The sequence below is a fragment of the Hevea brasiliensis genome, chromosome 3 (genome assembly GCF_030052815.1).
Source record: "Hevea brasiliensis isolate MT/VB/25A 57/8 chromosome 3, ASM3005281v1, whole genome shotgun sequence".
Classification (NCBI taxonomy): domain Eukaryota; kingdom Viridiplantae; phylum Streptophyta; class Magnoliopsida; order Malpighiales; family Euphorbiaceae; genus Hevea; species Hevea brasiliensis.
The window spans coordinates 79051063-79071348 of NC_079495.1; the positions used below are offsets into that span (position 1 = coordinate 79051063).

The 20286-nt window shown below is 35.9% G+C and overlaps 1 non-coding gene across 1 annotated transcript; it reads right to left on the reverse strand.

Annotated features, from left to right (window-relative positions):
* Positions 1 to 1136: 1136 nt before the first annotated feature.
* Positions 1137 to 1243, reverse strand: LOC131178844 (small nucleolar RNA R71). The gene has a single exon (XR_009147852.1). It is a non-coding gene; the product is annotated as a small nucleolar RNA R71 (small nucleolar RNA).
* Positions 1244 to 20286: the final 19043 nt, after the last annotated feature.

Consider the following 20286-nt stretch of genomic DNA (forward strand, 5'->3'; position numbering starts at 1 on the left):
ATGGGTTATCAGTAGACGGAGTTGGTAATTCATTAGGTATACTACGGGATCATGTTATGCCTTACAAAGGGGTAGGGTGTGACAATTTATGACAATGCATTGATAAGAGTAAACTCTATGTGCTTGTCATAAATGTCACTGGTTCAGCCAACTTATCATGCATAAGTGCCTATCATGTTTTTTATATGGCATGAGACTCACCATTCCATCTCATATAAATAACTTGGGAGTAAACATGATTATAATCTTTCTGGATAAGTCATGTCCTTATTGTGAAGTATCCTCGATTGTGAACCAATTTATGATACTTTGTGCTAGAAATAGTGTCACTCATATTCTTAACAGCTTAAGAATAGAATTTCTAACAAAATATCAATGGACCTTTTCTATTACACATAAATATGTTATGTAAATGAAAAAGTGAAAATGCCTTTTTATTAATAAAACATATATAAGATACATACTAAATGATATGCTCTAGGGCATACTACTAACAAACACTTGGGGTCTTGGGTACTTCCTAAAGGTGCCAATTACATCCATAGTGCATCAAAGAGGTTAGTGCTCAAACTCCTCTTTTAAACAAGGGTTTAATTGAATTAATTTGTTAATTCATAATTTTGAATGGCAAATATATATCCTAATACATATTAAAAGTGTTTTAATATGCAATTGAGTATTGAAATTAATTAGGCACATAAGAGATGTGGCATGATGCATGAAACCCTAGAAGAAAATTTTTAAGTTCATTGCTCTAATGAACCAATCACTATGCTTCCTCTCCTTCACTACGGAGGTCCATCTGTCAAGGATTTCAGCCTAGTGTCACAAGACTCACAGTGGAAGCCAACAACTTTGAGTTAAAACCAGCATGGCTTCAAATGATTCAACAAACCCAGTTTGGAGGTTCACCAACAGAAGATCCACACTATCACCTCCAGTGCTTTCTTGCCCTATGTGACACGTTTAAGATGAATGGAGTGTCTAATCAAGCCATAAGACTCAGAGCATTCCCATTCTCCCTTCGAGACAAAGCAAGGAAGTGGTTACTTTCTCAACTAGCTGGAACGTTCACCACTTGGGAAAACCTCTCATAAGCTTTTCTAGCAAGGTATTTCCCACTTGTAAAGACTGCAAGACTGAGGCTTGAGCTCAACACCTTCAGACAAAAGGAAGGTGAATCACTCTATGACGCATGGGAAAGATATAAGGACCTGCAGAGGGAATGTCCACACCATGGCATAGAGGATTGGCTACTAGTGTAAAATTTCTATAACGGGTTACTACCCTCTACAAAGAGCACAGTAGATTCAGCTACAGAAGGTGACCTAAAGGAGAAAATAGTGACACAAACACTTGAACTTCTAGAGAGGGTCACATATCATAATTATGAGTGGTTAAATGAAAGAGAAACCGCAAGGAGAATAGTAGGGGTTGTGGAAGTCGACGCCCTAAGCATGATAAATGCTCAATTTGATCAGCTCACAAGGAGGCTTGATAAAATGCAAGCCAATGTTGTAGGGATGAACAATCAACATGAGGACAGCTATGGAGGAGGATACATGAGTTCAGAATATAACAGCTTCAATGAACCTCCCACAGAACAGATGAACTATGTGAATAATGGAGGAAACTTTAACCAGAGGCAGCCCAACAATCCATATTCAAACACTTATAACCCTGGATGGAGGAACCACCCAAATTTCTCATGGTCCAATCAGCAGAATCAACCAATAAACAAACAACAGGGGTACAAACCACTAGCATCCCCTGGATTTCAGAACAGAGAACAAAACTTTGCACAACCACTGCCGCCTTCTCAACCTTAGTAACCTGAACTAAAGATGACCTTAGAATCCATGATGGAAGGTTTCCTAGCAGCTCAACAACAATAGAATGAATTAATTAAACAACTGACTTCTAGAATGGATTAACCTGCTACCCATAACAAGATGCTAGAGAATCAAATTGCTCAGCAAGTAAGTTTTTCAAGTAAGGCTGCTGGTAAACTGCCTAGTCAACTAGAGATGAACCCAAGGGAGCATTGTAAGGCAGTTACATTGAGGAGTGGGAGAACTCTATTACAACCAGAGGAAGAACCGATAGAGGAAATCTTAGAAAAATCTGAAAGCCAAGCAGAGAAAAAGGAGGAAGAAGCCAAGAAAGATCAGGAAGAGGAAGTAGGGAAGAAAAAGAAGTTACCAGAGCCATACCAGCCTCCCTTACCTTTTCCTCAGAGATTTTAGAAAGCCAAATCGGACAAGCAGTTTGAAAAGCTTTTAGAAGATTTACAGAAACTTTATATCAACATTCCCTTCATTGAAGCACTCTCTCAGATGCCATCATATGCCAAATTTCTTAAGGAAATTTTGTCAAAGAAAAGAAAACTGGAAGACTATGAGACAGTTGCTCTAATAGAGGAATGCAATGCCATACTGCAAAACAAACTGCTTCCAAAGTTGAAAGATTCAGGATGCTTCTCCATACCCTACCTCATTGGCAACAAGAAAATAGATAAGGCCCTCTGCGATCTTGGGGCAAGTGTGAGTTTAATGCCTCTATCAATATGCCAAAAGCTAGAGATCGGAGAACTGAAGCCCACGACAATTTCACTATAATTAGCTAATCGATCTATTAAATATCCTATGGGCATACTTGAGAACATCCCCATCAAAGTGGGCAAATTCTTCATTCCAGTAGACTTTGTTATCCTTGAGATGGAAGAAGATGTTCAGATCCCTATCATCTTGGGAAGACCATTCTTGGCAACCGCCGGAGCAATCATAGACATCAAAAATGGGCGACTAACCCTCAAGGTAGGAGAAGAAGAAGTGGAATTCAACTTGTTCAACACATGAAACACAAATTCAAACCTGATGAATGCTTCAAGGTTGACATAATTGACAAACAAGTTGAAAAGAAATTTCATAAGATACATCCTAAAGATCCTCTTAAAGCATGCATTGTGCACAGCCGAATAATGAAAACACAAAAATAGCAGCCTGTGCACCACAGTTAGCAGCTCATCCACCCCTACCCCTAGCTCAAGCTTCTGAGATGGAGAAGTTGAAGGAGGAACAGCCCGAGGGCAAGCTCTAGGAAAACACTAAACAGGTAGAACTTAAGCCTCTCCCCTCCTCACTAAGGTACACATTTCTGGACTCAAACTCTAAATATCCTATTATAATCAATGCTAGCCTGTTTAAGATAGAAGAGGAAAAATTGCTAAGAGAATTTATTACCCATAACAAGGCATAGGGTATAAAATAGAAGACCTGAAAGGGATTAACCCCTCGATTTGCATGCATAGGATACCCATGGAAGAAAACAGTAAACCCACTATCGAGCACCAAAGAAGACTTAACCTAAACATGAAAGAAGTTGTAACGCCTTCACATTGGACACTCCTATATAGTTTACTATTCCGGCGCCTGATGTCTGCTCGGACAGTTAAGACGTTTGGAGCTATATCGGTGACATTCAAAAAAGTCATAGATAAAAATAAATAACAATTATAAGAAGGGAAAATGAAATGAAGAAATCCAAGCATAATGGTTAAATGAGCTGGGGGTCACGGTGATGGGTGACCACATCGGGAAGTGACTGCGAAGTCAACTATAACCCTAAATTCATATGGGACATCATGACACAGCAGTTCTAGGAAAAATTATGAAGCTAAGGGAAATGTGAAAATCACAGAAAAAGGTTGAGAACCAAATCAAATAATTAGGTCAAGGTTCCGAAAGAAATACTGAATTATTTACAAACCGGATCAGATCGGCGAGGGGCAAATTGGTCAATTCACCCCTAGAGGTGACTCATGACCTAACTGTCCGATAAAATCTGAGAAATGAAAATTTTGAAATATGGAATTAAATTAAAGAAGTATGAAAAAAATTAAAGGAAATAGAAAAAGAAAAGAAACTCAATTAGAAAATGCATTATGACATCACTTAAGTGATGTATACATGACACAAAAATCATTTTAATTTCTAATTTATTTATTTTGAGGATAATTAACACATAAAAAGCCAAAAATTGAATTAAAAAGGAAAGTCCACTTCTTTATTCAACCTTGGCCGGCTGCCCTCTTTCTCTCCTCCATTTTTATTCAACTTCTTAAGCATTGTTTCTTACAATTTCTTCCATTAAATCCATAGTTCATCACTTGGAAACTTGATAATTGGTCTTGAATTAAAGATAGAAGTAAGGAGATTTAAAAAGTCTTAAAGAAAATAGGCAATTTGAAAAAGCACAAGTAAGGTGAGTCTCTCTCTCTAACTTAATTTTTTTGTATTCATGTAATTAAAGTTTGTAAAGGTGAAATTATATAATAAGTTGGAAGAATGATGCAACTAAAGAAACCCCAAGAATTTTGGCCTACATAGTGGAGATTAGGGTTGATGAATTTGATAGTAATGGATGGTATTATACAAATAGGCAAGCTTAAATGAATTAGTAGATGAGGTTAGAGTACTTTAATTGTATGTATTATGCTACTTTAAGAAATTAGGGTTCTTGACCCTTAGGGTTTTGGGAGGAAATTTCAAAAAATTGGTAAATTGATGTATTTTGACCTAAATGAGACTCAAATGGTCAATTGAGACAAATTAGGATGTGTTTGAATGGTTAGAAGTAAAACCAAATTCGGATAGGGGACCAAAACTGTAATTCTGCTACTCCAATTGGTGTGAGGCCAACTGGAAATGAAAATAGACACATAATGATTTTTCATGCAGAAACCATGCCCAGAAAGTAACTCTAAGTTAGCGAACAATTAGGTCAAATCTGGGTAATGTGCACTGCCATTGTACAAAAATGACCAAATAAACAGTGTTTGTTCATTTGGCCATAACTTGGTCTAGGCAGGTGAAAATGACCTGATTTTTATGGCATTGGAAAGATATAACATAGTCTACAACTTTTATGAAGAACACCAACCCAAATTCTACCCATAACCAAGTCATTTTGCCACTCAAATTTGGTTGCCCAAAACTGCCAGAACCAAAAACCTGTCGAGAATTCTAGGTAGATATAAATCCAGCCAGCCTTAGAAAAATGGCCATAACGTGACTTACAAAACTCCAAATGGAGTGATTCAAAAAGGGAATTAAAGATAAGACATTAAGGAACAACTTTGATGAAGGAAAGTTAGCCAAAATTCTACTGTAGACAGACCAATGGAACAGTACAAGCAAGTAACCCAAAATTGAAAATTTGAGATTTAACCCTAATAGACTTTGAATTGAATTTGGCAATCAATGCCAACAAAAACATGACCCAAAATGTTGTATATGAGTGTAATTAGAATTAATAAACCTATTTAATAGGAAAAAGTCAACATTTTGACTTGAATAGTGTAATGAATAGTAACCCCAAAATACAAAATTCAAAGGATACTAATTTAAGTAAAGTTAAGGCTACAACTAAGTAAGAATGAAATAAATTAATGGATTTATTATGAGATATGGTACTGAAACACTGTAAACTGTGTGTTTCAGTTGAAAAAGAGACTGGAAAGGGTTCTTCAAGGAAAAATTGAAATTTGGAGTAAACTAGTCAACAAAGAGGTTTGTGCACAACTAGCGTTTTTATTGATTATGTTTCTTCATATGTCTTTTGACTAAATGATTTTATTTCTTATTGTATTATGTTTATCAAATATTGAATTTATCTCAACAATTATTGAAATGTGTTATGGTATGAATGAGTTTAGTTTTGGAAAATGAAATTAGTTATGATTTCATTTTGTCATGAATTGAATAACGTTAACTTTAGAAAAATTTTGATTGAAATATACCTGACATGGGAAATGGATAAAATTTGTTTTGAATTGTAATGAGCATAAAATTATGGGATATTGAAATTGACATTGAATTGAATTGTGTTATGATTTATGCTCATAAAAAGGACAAAGAGATTTATGATATTGTTTTATATCTCACTATAGATGGTTGACTAGGTTATTACCCGTCTCTCTCATTTATTGAGAAGACAATGGAGTTAGCTTTGTTTTGTTTTGAATACCATGGTATGTGCACAGGCTTAGATTCTCTTCTTATTAGAGGTTAGATCTAAGTTTTTCGTTGGCTCTTACGGAAGTTTCATTATTGTGTTGTGTACTGTGCACGATGATTTGACCTCCCCGACCATAGGAAGTTAGAATCCTGATTCGACCTTCCTGACCATAGGGAGTTAGAATCGCCCCAAAGATGACCCTTTCAAATTAGTCTTACAGAGTTAGTGAGATAAATAACGGTTTTTGAATAGTAAAGAATTGTGATTTCAATAAGGATTTATGTATATTTGATTTTATTGAAATTAATATTTATTTCCATAAATTGCTGGACTTACTTTAAATGTTCAGTTGTGATTGATAAATTGAATTTCGTAATCAAGGTCACTTTAACAAATGATTTATAGTATTAGCAACGAAGATTTTGACTTTTGAAATTTTGTTGAATTTCGAGACTTTCAAATTAATTGTTATAATTTCGTCAATGTATATTGTATTATATTTTAAATTATAGCTGTGCACCACTGAGTTCACCACTCAGCAATAGCTTTGCATGCTACCGCAGGTGAAAAAAGCATAAAGCAGTTGAGTAAGCTTCCTTAAAGACACATTAGATCTAGCTCCGAGTTCATAGGTATACCCTTGTACATAAATTTTGATGTATGCATGTAATTATATGTATGTAAATTATTTAAACAGTTGTATAAGAACTTTTGTAATGTTATTTTAGTGTGTAATTGAAATGAAAATTATTTGTAATATTAATTTTAGTACTTTAATGAATGTACTATTTAATTTCTTCTTGAGTTTGAATTTATGTATGGTTTCATTTATGATGAGTTTGGGTTAAAAATGAATTGAGATAGTTAATGCAAATGATTTATACATTTTTGAGATTGAATTTTGTTAAGAAATGATTTGAAATGGAGTTATGGTTGAGCAAAAATATAAGAAGTGTGTTTCTTTGCAGGTTTTGAAGAACTGTTTTCTCAAAATACAACTGGAACTCTGCCGAAATTTTTGTAAAAATTGTGAAAATTTTAATTACCGAAAAATTTGATTTGTGATTTAGTGCCAATTAAAGGTTTTTAAAATTTGTGAAAAATTTACCACCAGAAAAAAAAAAAGAATGAACAAAATTGTTTCAAAATCCCTTGTAGTATATTTAATGGGTTACCGATAGGCGAAGTACGATAATTCATTAGGTGTACTACGAGATCATGTTATGCCTTACGGAAGAGTAGAGTGTGACAGAAGTAGTCAGGATAGAAATTTTGAAACTATTAGATGCAGTTATCATATTCCCAATTTCTGATAGTAAATGGGTTAGTCTAGTACATGTAGTTCCTAAGAAGGGTGGGACAACTATTATCCAAAATGCAAACAATGAACTGATCCTTAATAGGGTAGTCACTAGTTGGCAAATGTGCATAGATTATAGGAAATTGAACAGTGCCACCAGAAAAGACCATTTTCCTCTCCCTTTCACTAACCAAATGTTAGAGAGGTTAGTGAAACACTCTTACTTTTGTTATCTAGATGGATACTCAGGATTCTTTCAAATTCCCATTCACCTAGAAGATCAAGAAAAGAACACATTCACATGCCCTTATGGAACATTTGCGTATAGAAGGATGCCCTTTGGTCTTTGTAATGCCTCTGCTACCTTTCAAAGATGCATGATGGCTATTTTTTCTGATTATATTGAAAATATCATGGAAGTTTTTATGGATGATTTTTTTGTCTATGGAACTACTTTTGATGATTGTCTAGCTAATTTATCTAAGGTGTTACAAAGATGTGAAGAATTAAACCTGGTTCTAAATTGGGAAAAATGCCACTTCATGGTAAGGGAAGGCATAGTATTGGGACATTTGATATCAGAAAGAGGAATTGAGGTTAATAAGGCAAAAATTGAGATCATTGAAAACATGCCACCACCAACATCAGTTAAGAGAGTATGAAGCTTTTTGGGACATGCAGGGTTTTACATACGATTCATTAAAGATTTTTCCAAAATAGCTAAGCCACTTACCAACCTGTTAAGTCAAGATGTTCCCTTTGATTTTGATGAAAATTGCCTTGTCTTTTTTAACAGGATTAAAGAAGCCCTGATATCAGCACCAATAATACAGCCACTAGATTGGGAGCTACCATTCGAGGTGATGTGCGATGCGAGTGACTTTGCAGTTGAAGCGGTGCTCGGGTAAAGAAAAGATAAAAAGCTCCATGCCATTTATTATGCCAGCAAGACATTCAATGATGCGCAAATCAATTATGCCACCACAGGGAAGGAATTCCTAATAGTGGTGTTTGCAATGGACAAATTTAGATCCGACTTTATTGGGCCAAAAGTCATTGTATTTATAGATTATGCTGCCATCCGGTACCTTTTGAGCAAGAAAGAGGTGAAACCAAGGCTGATTCGATGGATTTTACTCCTGCAAGAATTTGACCTTGAAAAAAAGGGATCCGAAAATGTAGTGGCTGACTATCTTTCTAGGCTGAAATTGGAGTACACAGGGGACTTTAAGGGTTTGCCAATTGATGATTCATTTCCTAATGAGCAATTACTAGCATTCTCACAAGCTCTATGGTATGCTGACTTTATTAATTTTCTTGTATGCAGGGTATTGCCTCCAAACATGACTTATCAGAAAAAGAAGAAATTTTTGCATGATGTGCCATTCTACACATGGGAGGAACCTCTACTGTACAAGAGATGCAATGATGGGCTGATATGAAGATGTATACCGGAAGAGGAAATAGAAAGCATTTTATAACACTGCCACTCATCATTATTTGGGGGACACTTTGGCACCTCAAAAACAGCAGCCAAGATCTTGCAAGCAGGGTTTTATTGGCCACATTTGTTTAAGGTTGTAAGATCCTTTGTGCTAGCTTGTGATCAATGCCAAAGAACAAGTAACACTTCAAGAAGGAATGAAATGCCACTACATGGTATACTTGAGATAGAATTGTTTGATTTATGAGAGATAGACTTCATGGGCCCATTCCCTCTTCCCATGGAAACAAGTATATTCTAGTTGGTGTTGATTATTTGTCAAAATGGGTAGAAGAAATAGCCGCACCAACCAACGGGGCTAGAGTGGTCACAAGGTTACTTAAGAAGAATATCTTCAGAAGATTTGACACACCACTAGCAATAATCAAAGATGGAGGAAGTCACTTCTGCAACCAATAATTCGAGACACTATTAAAAAAGTATGGAGTGACTCACAAGGTGGCCACACCTTATCATTCTCAAACCAGCGGCCAAGTAGAAATCTCAAATAGGGAACTGAAGCATATTCTAGAGAAAACTATAAACTGATCCAGGAAGGACTGGTGCGTGAAGTTAGATGATGCACTGTGGGCATATAACACTGCATATAAAACCCCAATTGGCACAACACCCTTCTGACTGGTTTATGGAAAATCATGCCATCTCCCTCCCGAACTTGAACACTAAGCTTATTGGGCAATTCAGATATTAAACTTTGACCTCAAAGCTGCTGGTGAAAAAAGGCTCCTACAACTGAATGAGTTGGAAGAAATCTGACAGGATGAATATGAAAATGCCAAAATCTTCAAAGATAAAACCAAAAGATGGTATGACAAGAGCATAGCAAGGAAAGAAATAAAAGGAGACCTTGTCTTGTTATTCAACTCTAGATTGAAACTCTTTCCAGGGAAGCTGAAATCGAGATGGTCTGGACCTGTCCTCCCGCATGAAGCAGTAGAAGCGTGGAGCGAAACCTCAGGTGTATTTAAAGTCAATAGGCATAGACTGAAGCCTTACTTTTAAGGAGAGCCCATAGAGAAGGAAGTCAATTGCACCTTCGAAAACCCTCCTGACAGACCATGAAATATGAAAGCAAAGTCCAGCTAAAGACTATAAACAAGTGCTTTTTGGGAGGTAACCCAAAATTTTTCTGAACTTTTCTTCTTTCCTTTTCTTATTTTGATTTTTGTTTCATATTCATTAGTATTTCATTTTGTAGGACCTTCTAGAAAAGCAAGGAGATGGAAGCAAGAGAGGAGAGGAATCATCAAGTCAAAATTACACAAGAGAAAATTGAACAAAACTGGGGAAGTAGCTCTATTGCTAACCTTTACATTCATTTTATGCATTGTAGTGAGAAAAATCTTTCATAAGGAAAAAAAATGGAGAATCAGAAAATTAAACGGGTCGTGTATAGGTTTCACATGCCTCGTGTAACTTTCTGGAAGTCCGTAAAACTATTGCAAATTTTAACTCTGAGGGAGACATAAAGTTACTCGGGTCCCCTTTGTAATTTACATGGGCTTTGTAATGTTATTAGCAGAATAACTTGAGGACAGAAAGTTACACAGGTCCCCTTTGTAATTTATACAGGCTGTGCAACATGTTCAGTAAAGCAACTCGAGAGGAAGTAAGTTACACGAGTCCCAGAGCTCATTTACACGGGTCGTGTACTATGACAGAACTTGAAATTTTTCGGGCAGAAACTTACACAGCCCTACATGTTGGGGCCTATGTAGTGATACATGACCCATGTATCATGTTGCAGATGCGACTCATGGGGCACGAAACGTATGAAATGAAGAGTCCTAATGGCTCTTTAAATACACCCCTCTCCTTGAAACTGTTCCTAAAGACATAACTCTCCATCTCCACCTCTCCTAGCCTATAAAAACCTCTCAAATCTCTTCTCCCTTCACCAACCCTAGTTTTCTCTTTCCCAAAACTAATCAATGGCTCCTGCAAAATGATTTGCACAAAGAATGGGCTCTTCTACGAGGCAAGGAGGAGAATCCTCACTTTCTCCCCCTCAGCTGACACCCCAATGCCCAAGAACAAGGGCAGCCTCTCCTCAACTAGCCCCTCCTCAACCACAACCCTCTCAACCAGCCCCACCACAACCCCAGCCACGAGCCGTTCCATAACCCAAAATCTCCATTCCTTGGGGATTCCATGATGATGCCCACAAGACCATGAGCACCCGGCTTCACACCCAAAAAATTAGCTCCACAAAATACATGGATTTCGCACTACTAGAGAAAATCGGGCTATAGGATGAGATCAACAGACTCCTTGACAGCATCTGGTGGACAAGGTTTGCCTAACTCTAATTCCCCGCATATTGGGACACCACACTGGAGTTTTTAGGGAGTTTTAAGGCCACCTTATGGCCTACCGACAGGGAAGATAGAGGCAGAATTGAATTTCACCTTCTTGGTTCAACCGGGTAATGAATGTAGATGAGTTCAATGCCATCTTTTGCTTTGATAGCATTGGCCACTAAGAGATCCCTCAGAACTGTATGCTCTATAACAGCATTAACTTCTGGAGTTTCATAGCCCCGAACACGTAGCCTTATAACTCCAGTAAGTCCAAATCCTCGGGTATCACCAGTCCAGCCCTGCGTTACATGCACCGGTTAGCCATCCACACCATCATAGGCTGTGGTGACAGCCTTGGCATGGTAAACGCCAGCGAGCTCTTTTTCCTGTGGTGTATGGTCACCGGGCAACACTACAGCACTGGCTTCTTTTTGTGCAACCACCTTTGCTGCCTCTGTTGTAACACCCCTCACCCATCTACAGTGTAGCCGAGTGAGGCGTGCTACACAGCGTGCCGGAGCACCTGATCTTATCTGATTTCATTACAGTTCTTGATTTATTTATTCAAAAACTTTATTTAAGGTTTAGGCTATTTTTACTTTTATCAAAATCTAACTAATTTGGAAAATTAGTTAAATTTTAATGATAATCCAGCAGAGTGCCGGCAGTAATTTGGACTAACAGTTCTTCTAAACATGCCAAAAACAATTTCAATATATACTCAAATTCACAACTCAGAATCAGTCTCAAAATTTTTCATACTCAATCTCAATCAGAATCATCATGATCAGATACTTAACTCATATATCAAAATTCTTACATTTTATTATTTTGCATAATTTGCCAACTAATTACATAAATTTGTCAAGTACAGGATGTACAAATAATTTACATTATACTTAGAATGAACAAAATACATAATATGTGTAAATATGAGCCCTATCTACATGCATTGCTGAGGAGGTGACAATCTTGAACTCTTCTGACACTTCTGCAGATTTGGAATCCAAAAATCTCAGTCGACAGTCTACTGGTTTTACCTTCAGTACCTATGCGAGGAAGCAATTTCATCGCGCTAAGCATTTCTGCTTATTGGTGCAATAGTATAACAAGAAATAATATATACAATTAAAGAAAGAAATAAATCATGATTCAGATACTCAAGAATCAATTTAATTTGGTATGGTATTTCTAGTATTAACAATCTTATATACTAGTTTCTTCCTCTTTGGAAGTGCTTAGTTTATAACTTTTCAGTAATACTACCCAATATACAAATTATTCTAACTGTATTATATTTCAAGTCTCTACGATTCTGCAATTTATATTTTTGTTATGTTTCTTTTGCTAAACTCTTTTACTCATTCATTCAATACGTAATTTAATTGTACTGAAATTTCATTATACTTAACTTAACTTAGCTTCCTGAATTGAATAACGTTTTAAATGACTGCCCATATAGCCTATACACTGACCAGACTAGATAAATGGATACACTAGCACTGGGTACCTAGTACCTCGGGCCATCACACCATCGGTCACAAAGTATCTCCCGGTGTGCAAATAGTGTGGCTAAAAAAGCCATATAATCAATCAGGCATTAAGCCGAGTATAATAACACAATCTGTATAGCCATAGGCTATTAAAATCATAGTGTGGCATAATAAGCCATAAAACATAGTATGACGTAAAGTCATTTACAGAACAGCTGTCAGAATCCTATTGGCATGCCAACCTATCTAAACTGGTCAACTAGGCAAATTAGGGCATATTACAATGTTACATATTTAATTCTTTATTCATAGGGTTTATACATCTTTATGCCTTTCACTGGTCAATAAAATTATTGACCTTTTTATGCATCATGGATAGGTTGATTCTAGCATCAACATGTCACAATTTACAATTCAATATGTTGTCAATATAATGCAATTTACCCTTTTCACAAGTTGGCATTCATTGCCAAATCACTTCACGCATCATTTTATGTAATTACCAATTTTCAATTTTAGTATGCTAGATTGGTCTAGCTTAAAGTCCTATTTTCCTTGGTTTTTAGCTTCTGGTCAAAGAAGCAAAATTATAGCTCTATGTCTTCTTGCATGCGGGGCAAAATTTCAGGTCATTCGAGTTGTATAGACCAAGTTATAGTCAATTTACTAAAGCTGGACAGATTGCACCTTTACTTCAAAATTTGGTCAATTTCTAAATTTTTGTGTGCTAGATTTGTCTAGCTTAAAGTCCTATTTCTCTTGGTACTATTCCCTTCAATTCATTTCCTTAGTCAACCTATAATGTTGACCCTTGATGCACTCTATGTGAGTTAATTATAATATTACCAATATGTCACATTTTATAACCCTTTAGTGTTGGTATATGTTACCAATTTCATTTCTAAGTGTATTGCAATTTACCGGATTTCGGTGTACTATTTTGACCTAGACGGACGACCTAGTTCCCTCGGTTTTTGGGTTTCGGTCCAAACTACAAACTTGTAGGTCTATGTCTTATTGCACGCAAGGCAAAATTTCAGGTCATTCTGAGTTGTGTAGACCAAGATATGGTCAATTTACCAATGCTGGACAGAAAGCACTAAAATAGTAGGCTTAGGTCATTTTTAGGTCACTTTTGGTTCAGCCAGTTTTGGTACCTGAACTTGTGCAAGCTATTTGACTTGGTTCTGGCCATTTCTGAGTTTTGGTGTCTTCATAAGAATTGTAGCTCTATGTCTTATTGCACTCGGGGTAAAATTTTAGGTCATTCTAAGTCGTATAGACCAAGATATGGTCAATTCACTAAAGCTGGACAGATTGCACCTTTAGTGCAAAATTTGGTCAATTTTAGTTCTGGCAGTTTTGGTACCTGAACTTGTGCAAGCTATTTGACTTGGTTCTGGCCATTTCTGAGTTTTGGTGTCTTCATAAGAATTGTAGCTCTATGTCTTATTGCACTCGGGGTAAAATTTTAGGTCATTCTAAGTCGTATAGACCAAGATATGGTCAATTCACTAAAGCTGGACAGATTGCACCTTTAGTGCAAAATTTGGTCAATTTTAGTTCTGGCAGTTTTGGTACCTGAACTTGTGCAAGCTATTTGACTTGGTTCTAGCCATTTCTGGGTTTTGGTGTCTTCATAAGAATTGTAGCTCTATGTCTTATTGCACTCGGGGCAAAATTTTAGGTCATTCTAAGTTGTATAGACCAAGATATGGTCAATTCACTAAAGCTGGACAGATTGCACCTTTAGTGCAAAATTTGGTTAATTTTAGGTCACGTTTGGTTCGGCAGTTTTTGTACCCGAACTTGTGCAGGCCATTTGACTTGGTTTTGGCCATTTCTGGATTTTGGTGTCTTCATAAGAAGTTTAGCTCTATGTCTTGTTGCACTTTGTGCAAAATTTCAGGTCATTCGGAGTTGTATAGACCAAGATATGGTCAATTTACTAAAGCTGGACAGATTGCACCTTTAGTGCAAAATTTGGTCAGTTTTAGTTCTGGCAGTTTTGGTACCTAAAATTGTGCAAGCTATTTGACTTAGTTCTGGCCATTTCTGTGCTTTGGTGTCTTCATATGAATTGTAGATATATGTCTAAACTAACCATGGTAAAAAGTTCAGGTTAATTGGACCTGTTTTGAGTGAGTTATGGTCATCCCAAGGACTACTGTTCATATGGTCAAAAATATGGGTTGCAAGGTTACTATTCCGGATTTGGTCATTTTTAAGGTCAGTTTCTAGGCAGAATTTTGGCAACATTTCTACATGAAAGTTGGCCTATTTGGTGTCTAGTTTCACTCCCCATTGGCTTCATACCAATTGGGTTCACAATATTGCACTTATGACCTAATTTAAGTGTTGCCAACATACACAACCTGCATTTGAACATCACACTTCCAATTTTAATAATCCTCCTCCTCCCAATACTTCAATATTCAATCTATGGCACTTCTATATATATATTATACACAATTCCAGCAAGAATTATGGGTAGAATACTCAAGGGCACAAGGCACACAATACACCATTAAACTTCAACATTTACATCCACCCAAATTCAATGTACATCAACACTTATGTTACACAAACACTTCCATTTTAACTACACATGCTGCCCACAATTTAATACCATCACACTCATCAATATATTACATAAATTCACATACAATTTCATAACATTTTAGGCTGCCAATTTCAAGCTCAATTGTCCAAGTCTTCAAAATTTTGTTCAAAACCCACTTTCACATTGTCAACCTCACATGTACTCTTACAATTAAATTCTTCCGCTTATAATCACATAAATTGAGTATCATTAATCAACAATAATATGCATAAATTAACCATTTTTATGCTTCTCAAGGCTGCCTCAATTGAACAATTATCCAAGGTCTTCAACAATTCTTTCAAACTCTAATTCAATTACTCAATCTCAACATACACATAAAGTTAATTTGCCATGACCTCTAATTACCTTAATCAATATCATTTCCCATCAACTACATGTAAAGATAATTCAAACCTCTTTAGGTTCCATGGCTGCCAAATTCAATCACCATTAAATATTCATCCAGTCCTTCCAATTTTTCAATAATTCAACTCATCTCCACCTTAGTACAAAGTTTAATTAAGTGAGGTAAGGAAAACTAGCACTAACCTCAACTTGGGCTTGATTAAACTTCACCAAAACTCCTCTTTCTTGCTTCCTACATGCTACCCATGATGTGTAGAACAAGTTTAATGAAGGACTCTTGAAGAAATGATGGCTTGATCATAGGTGGATGAAGGCTTGTATATTGGGCGGCCATGGATGAAGCTTGGAGGATTTTCAATTCGGAAAAGAAGAATGGAGAAGATGAAAGTGATCAAATGGCTGTCCACTTTCTCCTCAAGTGAGGTTTTATAGTCCACTAAGTGTCCACTTAGTGCTCCACTAATTAACATTAACATTATAATAATCCAAGATTTCCCTAATTGCACTAATGTCCTTATTTTCCTTTAATTTACATTATGTGTAATATTTCTTATTTTTATGACATTTTTAAAATTTTAATATCACTTATTTTTAATGGACATTTAGGTCAAAAGGCAACTCTAGGTGTCAAATGACCAAAATACCCCACTTCGGGCTATATTCCCGATTTTTCAGTAACACCGATTTTTGTCTGTTTCTCGATTTTTCATTTTTCTTTGTACTAATTTATTAATTTTCTTTAATAATTATAGTGTCAATTATATTTCAATAGACCTTTACTTACATCCCGGAATTTAATTCTGAGGGTTTCCCGCGGTCCTGGGGTCAGCAACGTCCTTCCTAGTGCGGTCACCCATCGCTGCGGTGTCAGCTCGTTTAACTTAGCTTAATTTTCTCTCTTTCATTCGTCTTTGATTTTTCTTGCATTTTCTTCTTATTTATTTCATCATTATATGTCTATTCATTATGACCGAAGTATAGTTCCAGACATTCTGACTTTCCAGGGCAGACATTAGCTGTCGGAACAGTAGAATGTATGGACTACAAAAATGAGGATGTTACAACTGTTCCCCTCTAAAAAGGAATTTCGTCCTCAAAATTCATCTGATTCAAACAACCGAGCTTATCGTTGTCTCATAATTTTATTCACTTTTCCATCATTGTTTTCCTCTGCCTTTAGTATTCTTACTCATGAAATTCTATTATTCATTAGTTTCTTGATCTCTCATACTAGGATTCTTTACCAGTCCTTCTGTCTCTTTTACCAATTCAAACTCTGTTAAATTACCCTTTGTCTAGGTATTCTGCATTTATCTCATACAAGACCTTATACCTTGGTATCTTCATTCTTATTTAATAAATATCACTATACACAAACTCCATCAATGGAAGGTATCTATTCTTGCTTCCGAAGAGAGCATCAATACAATTTCTAAATGTATTCTCAAATACCTACATCATTCCTTTCCGTCAAAAATATTAAAATACTGATAAGACTCCATATCGATGTCCAAATATCTTCATCCTCAAGGTGTTCTTTCTAATTTATAGCCATACTGAATTCTCAAAGCTTATAGCAATTTTTGTGGTAATGGTCATCCACATTAGTGTAACCGAGTCACTGACTCTAGCTACCATAGAAGTGTAGTCTTTTGATAGGCTAGTTATGAAGTTTTAAATTTCTTACTAGAATTTTCACATTTATTTCCCGTAATAGTACTCTATTCGGGCGTAACTATATGAAATTATCGATTACTTACAAATATTCTTATTTTATTCTACCACGAGGAAGCACGTAGCTCTACAAAATAATCTCATATCGGTATTGTAATCTGCAGCATACAATACAAACATCGAGAACATTACGTAGTTATTACGTTATAACCTCATGAACTAGGTTTTCTACTTCTTTTTCTAATGCCCTCTGCGACCCTAAGTCCATATCTTCACTTTGAATAATCAAAAGTAAACAGATCTGTATAGTGTCACCTTGACTCTTATGAATGCAATGCATGTATGTACACTATCTTTCCACTTATCTTTGCCTAGGAACGCCTAAACCAGGCTCTCATACCACTAAATGTAACACCCCTCACCCATCTACAGTGTAGCCGAGTGAGGCGTGCTACACAGCGTGCCGGAGCACCTGATCTTATCTGATTTCATTACAGTTTTTGATTTATTTATTCAAAAACTTTATTTAAGGTTTAGGCTATTTTTACTTTTATCAAAATCTAACTAATTTGGAAAATTAGTTAAATTTTAATGATAATCCAGCAAAGTGCCGGCAGTAATTTGGACTAACAGTTCTTCTGAACCTGCCAAAAACAATTTCAATATATACTCAAATTCATAACTCAGAATCAGTCTCAAAATTTTTCATACTCAATCTCAATCAGAATCATCATGATCAGATACTTAACTCATATATCAAAATTCTTACATTTTATTATTTTGCATAATTTTCCAACTAATTACATAAATTTGTCAAGTACAGGATGTACAAGTAATTTACATTATACTTAGAATGAACAAAATATATAACATGTGTAAATATGAGCCCTATCTACATGCATTGCTGAGGAGGTGACAATCTTGAACTCTTCTGACACTTCTGCAGATTTGGACTCCAAAAATCTTAGTCGACAGTCTACTGGTTTTACCTTCAGTACCTGCGCGAGGAAGCAATTCCATCGCGCTAAGCATTTCTACTTAGTGGTGCAATAGTATAACAAAAAATAATATATACAATTAAAGAAAGAAATAAATCATAATTCAGATACTCAAGAATCAATTTAATTTGGTATGGTATTTCTAGTATCAACAATCTTATATACTAGTTTGTTCCTCTTTGGAAGTGCTTAGTTTATAACTTTTCAGTAATACTACCCAATATACAAATTATTCTAACTGTATTGTATTTCAATTCTCTACGGTTCTGCAATTTATATTTTTGTTATGTTTCTTTTGCTAAACTCTTTTACTCATTCGTTCAATACGTAATTTAATTGTACTGAAATTTCATTATACTTAACTTAACTTAGCTTCCTGAATTCAATAATGTTTTAAATGACTGCCCATATAAACTATACACTGACCAGACTGGATAAAACGGATACACTAGCACTAGGTACCTAGTACCTCGGGCCGTCACACCATCGGTCATAAAGTATCTCCCGGTGTGCAAACAGTGTGGCTAAAAAAGCCAATAATCAATCAGGCATTAAGCCGAGTGTAATAACACAATCTGTATAGCCATAGGCTATTAAAATCATATTATGGCATAATAAGCCATAAAACACAGTATGACATAAAGTCATTTACAAAACAGCTGTCAGAATCCTATCGGCATGCCAACCTATCCAAACTAGTCAACTAGGCAAATTAGGGCATATTACAATGTTACATATTTAATTCTTTATTCATAGGGTTTATACATCTTTATGCCTTTCACTAGTCAATAAAATTATTGACCTTTTTATGCATCATGGATAGGTTGATTCTAGCATCAACATGTCACAATTTACAATTCAATATGTTGTCAATATAATGCAATTTACCTTTTTCACAAGTTGGCATTCATTGCCAAATCACTTCAAGCATCATTTTATGTAATTACCAATTTTCAAATTTAGTATGCTAGATTGGTCTAGCTTAAAGTCCTATTTTCCTTGGTTTTTAGCTTCTGGTCAAAGAAGCAAAATTGTAGCACTATGTCTTATTGCACGCGGGGCAAAATTTCAGGTCATTTCAAGTTGTATAGACCAAGTTATGGTCAATTTACTAAAGCTGGACATATTGCACCTTTACTTCAAAATTTGGTCAATTTCTCAATTTTTGTGTTCTATATTTGTCTAGCTTAAAGTCCTATTTCTCTTGGTACTATTCCATTCAATTCATTTCCTTAGTCAACCTATAATGTTGACCCTTGATGCACTCTATGTGAGTCAATTCTAATGTTACCAATATGTCACATTTTATAGCCCTTTAGTGTTGGTATATGTTACCAATTTCATTTCTAAGTGTATTGCATTTTATTGCAATTTACCGGATGTTGGTGTACTATTTTGACCTAGCCGGAAGACCTAGTTCCCTCGGTTTTTGGGTTTTGGTCCAAACTACGAACTTGTAGGTCTATGTCTTATTGCATGCGAGGCAAAATTTCAGGTCATTCTGAGTTGTGTAGACCAAGATATGGTCAATTTACCAATGCTGGACAGAAAGCACTAAAATAGTAGGCTTAGGTCATTTTTAGGTCACTTTTGGTTTGGCCAGTTTTGGTACCTGAACTTGTGCAAGCTATTTGACTTGGTTCTGGCTATTTCTGAGTTTTGGTGTCTTCATAAGAATTGTAGCTCTATGTCTTATTGCACTCGGGGTAAAATTTCAGGTCATTCTAAGTCGTATAGACCAAGATATGGTCAATTCACTAAAGCTGGACAGATTGCACCTTTAGTGCAAAATTTGGTCAATTTTAGTTCTGGCAGTTTTGGTACCTGAACTTGTGCAAGCTATTTGACTTGGTTCTGGCCATTTCTGGGTTTTGGTGTCTTCATAAGAATTGTTGCTCTATGTCTTATTGCACTCAGGGCAAATTTTCAGGTCATTCTAAGTTGTATAGACCAAGATATGGTCAACTCACTAAAGCTGGACAGATTGCACCTTTAGTGCAAAAATTGGTCAATTTTAGTTCTGGTAGT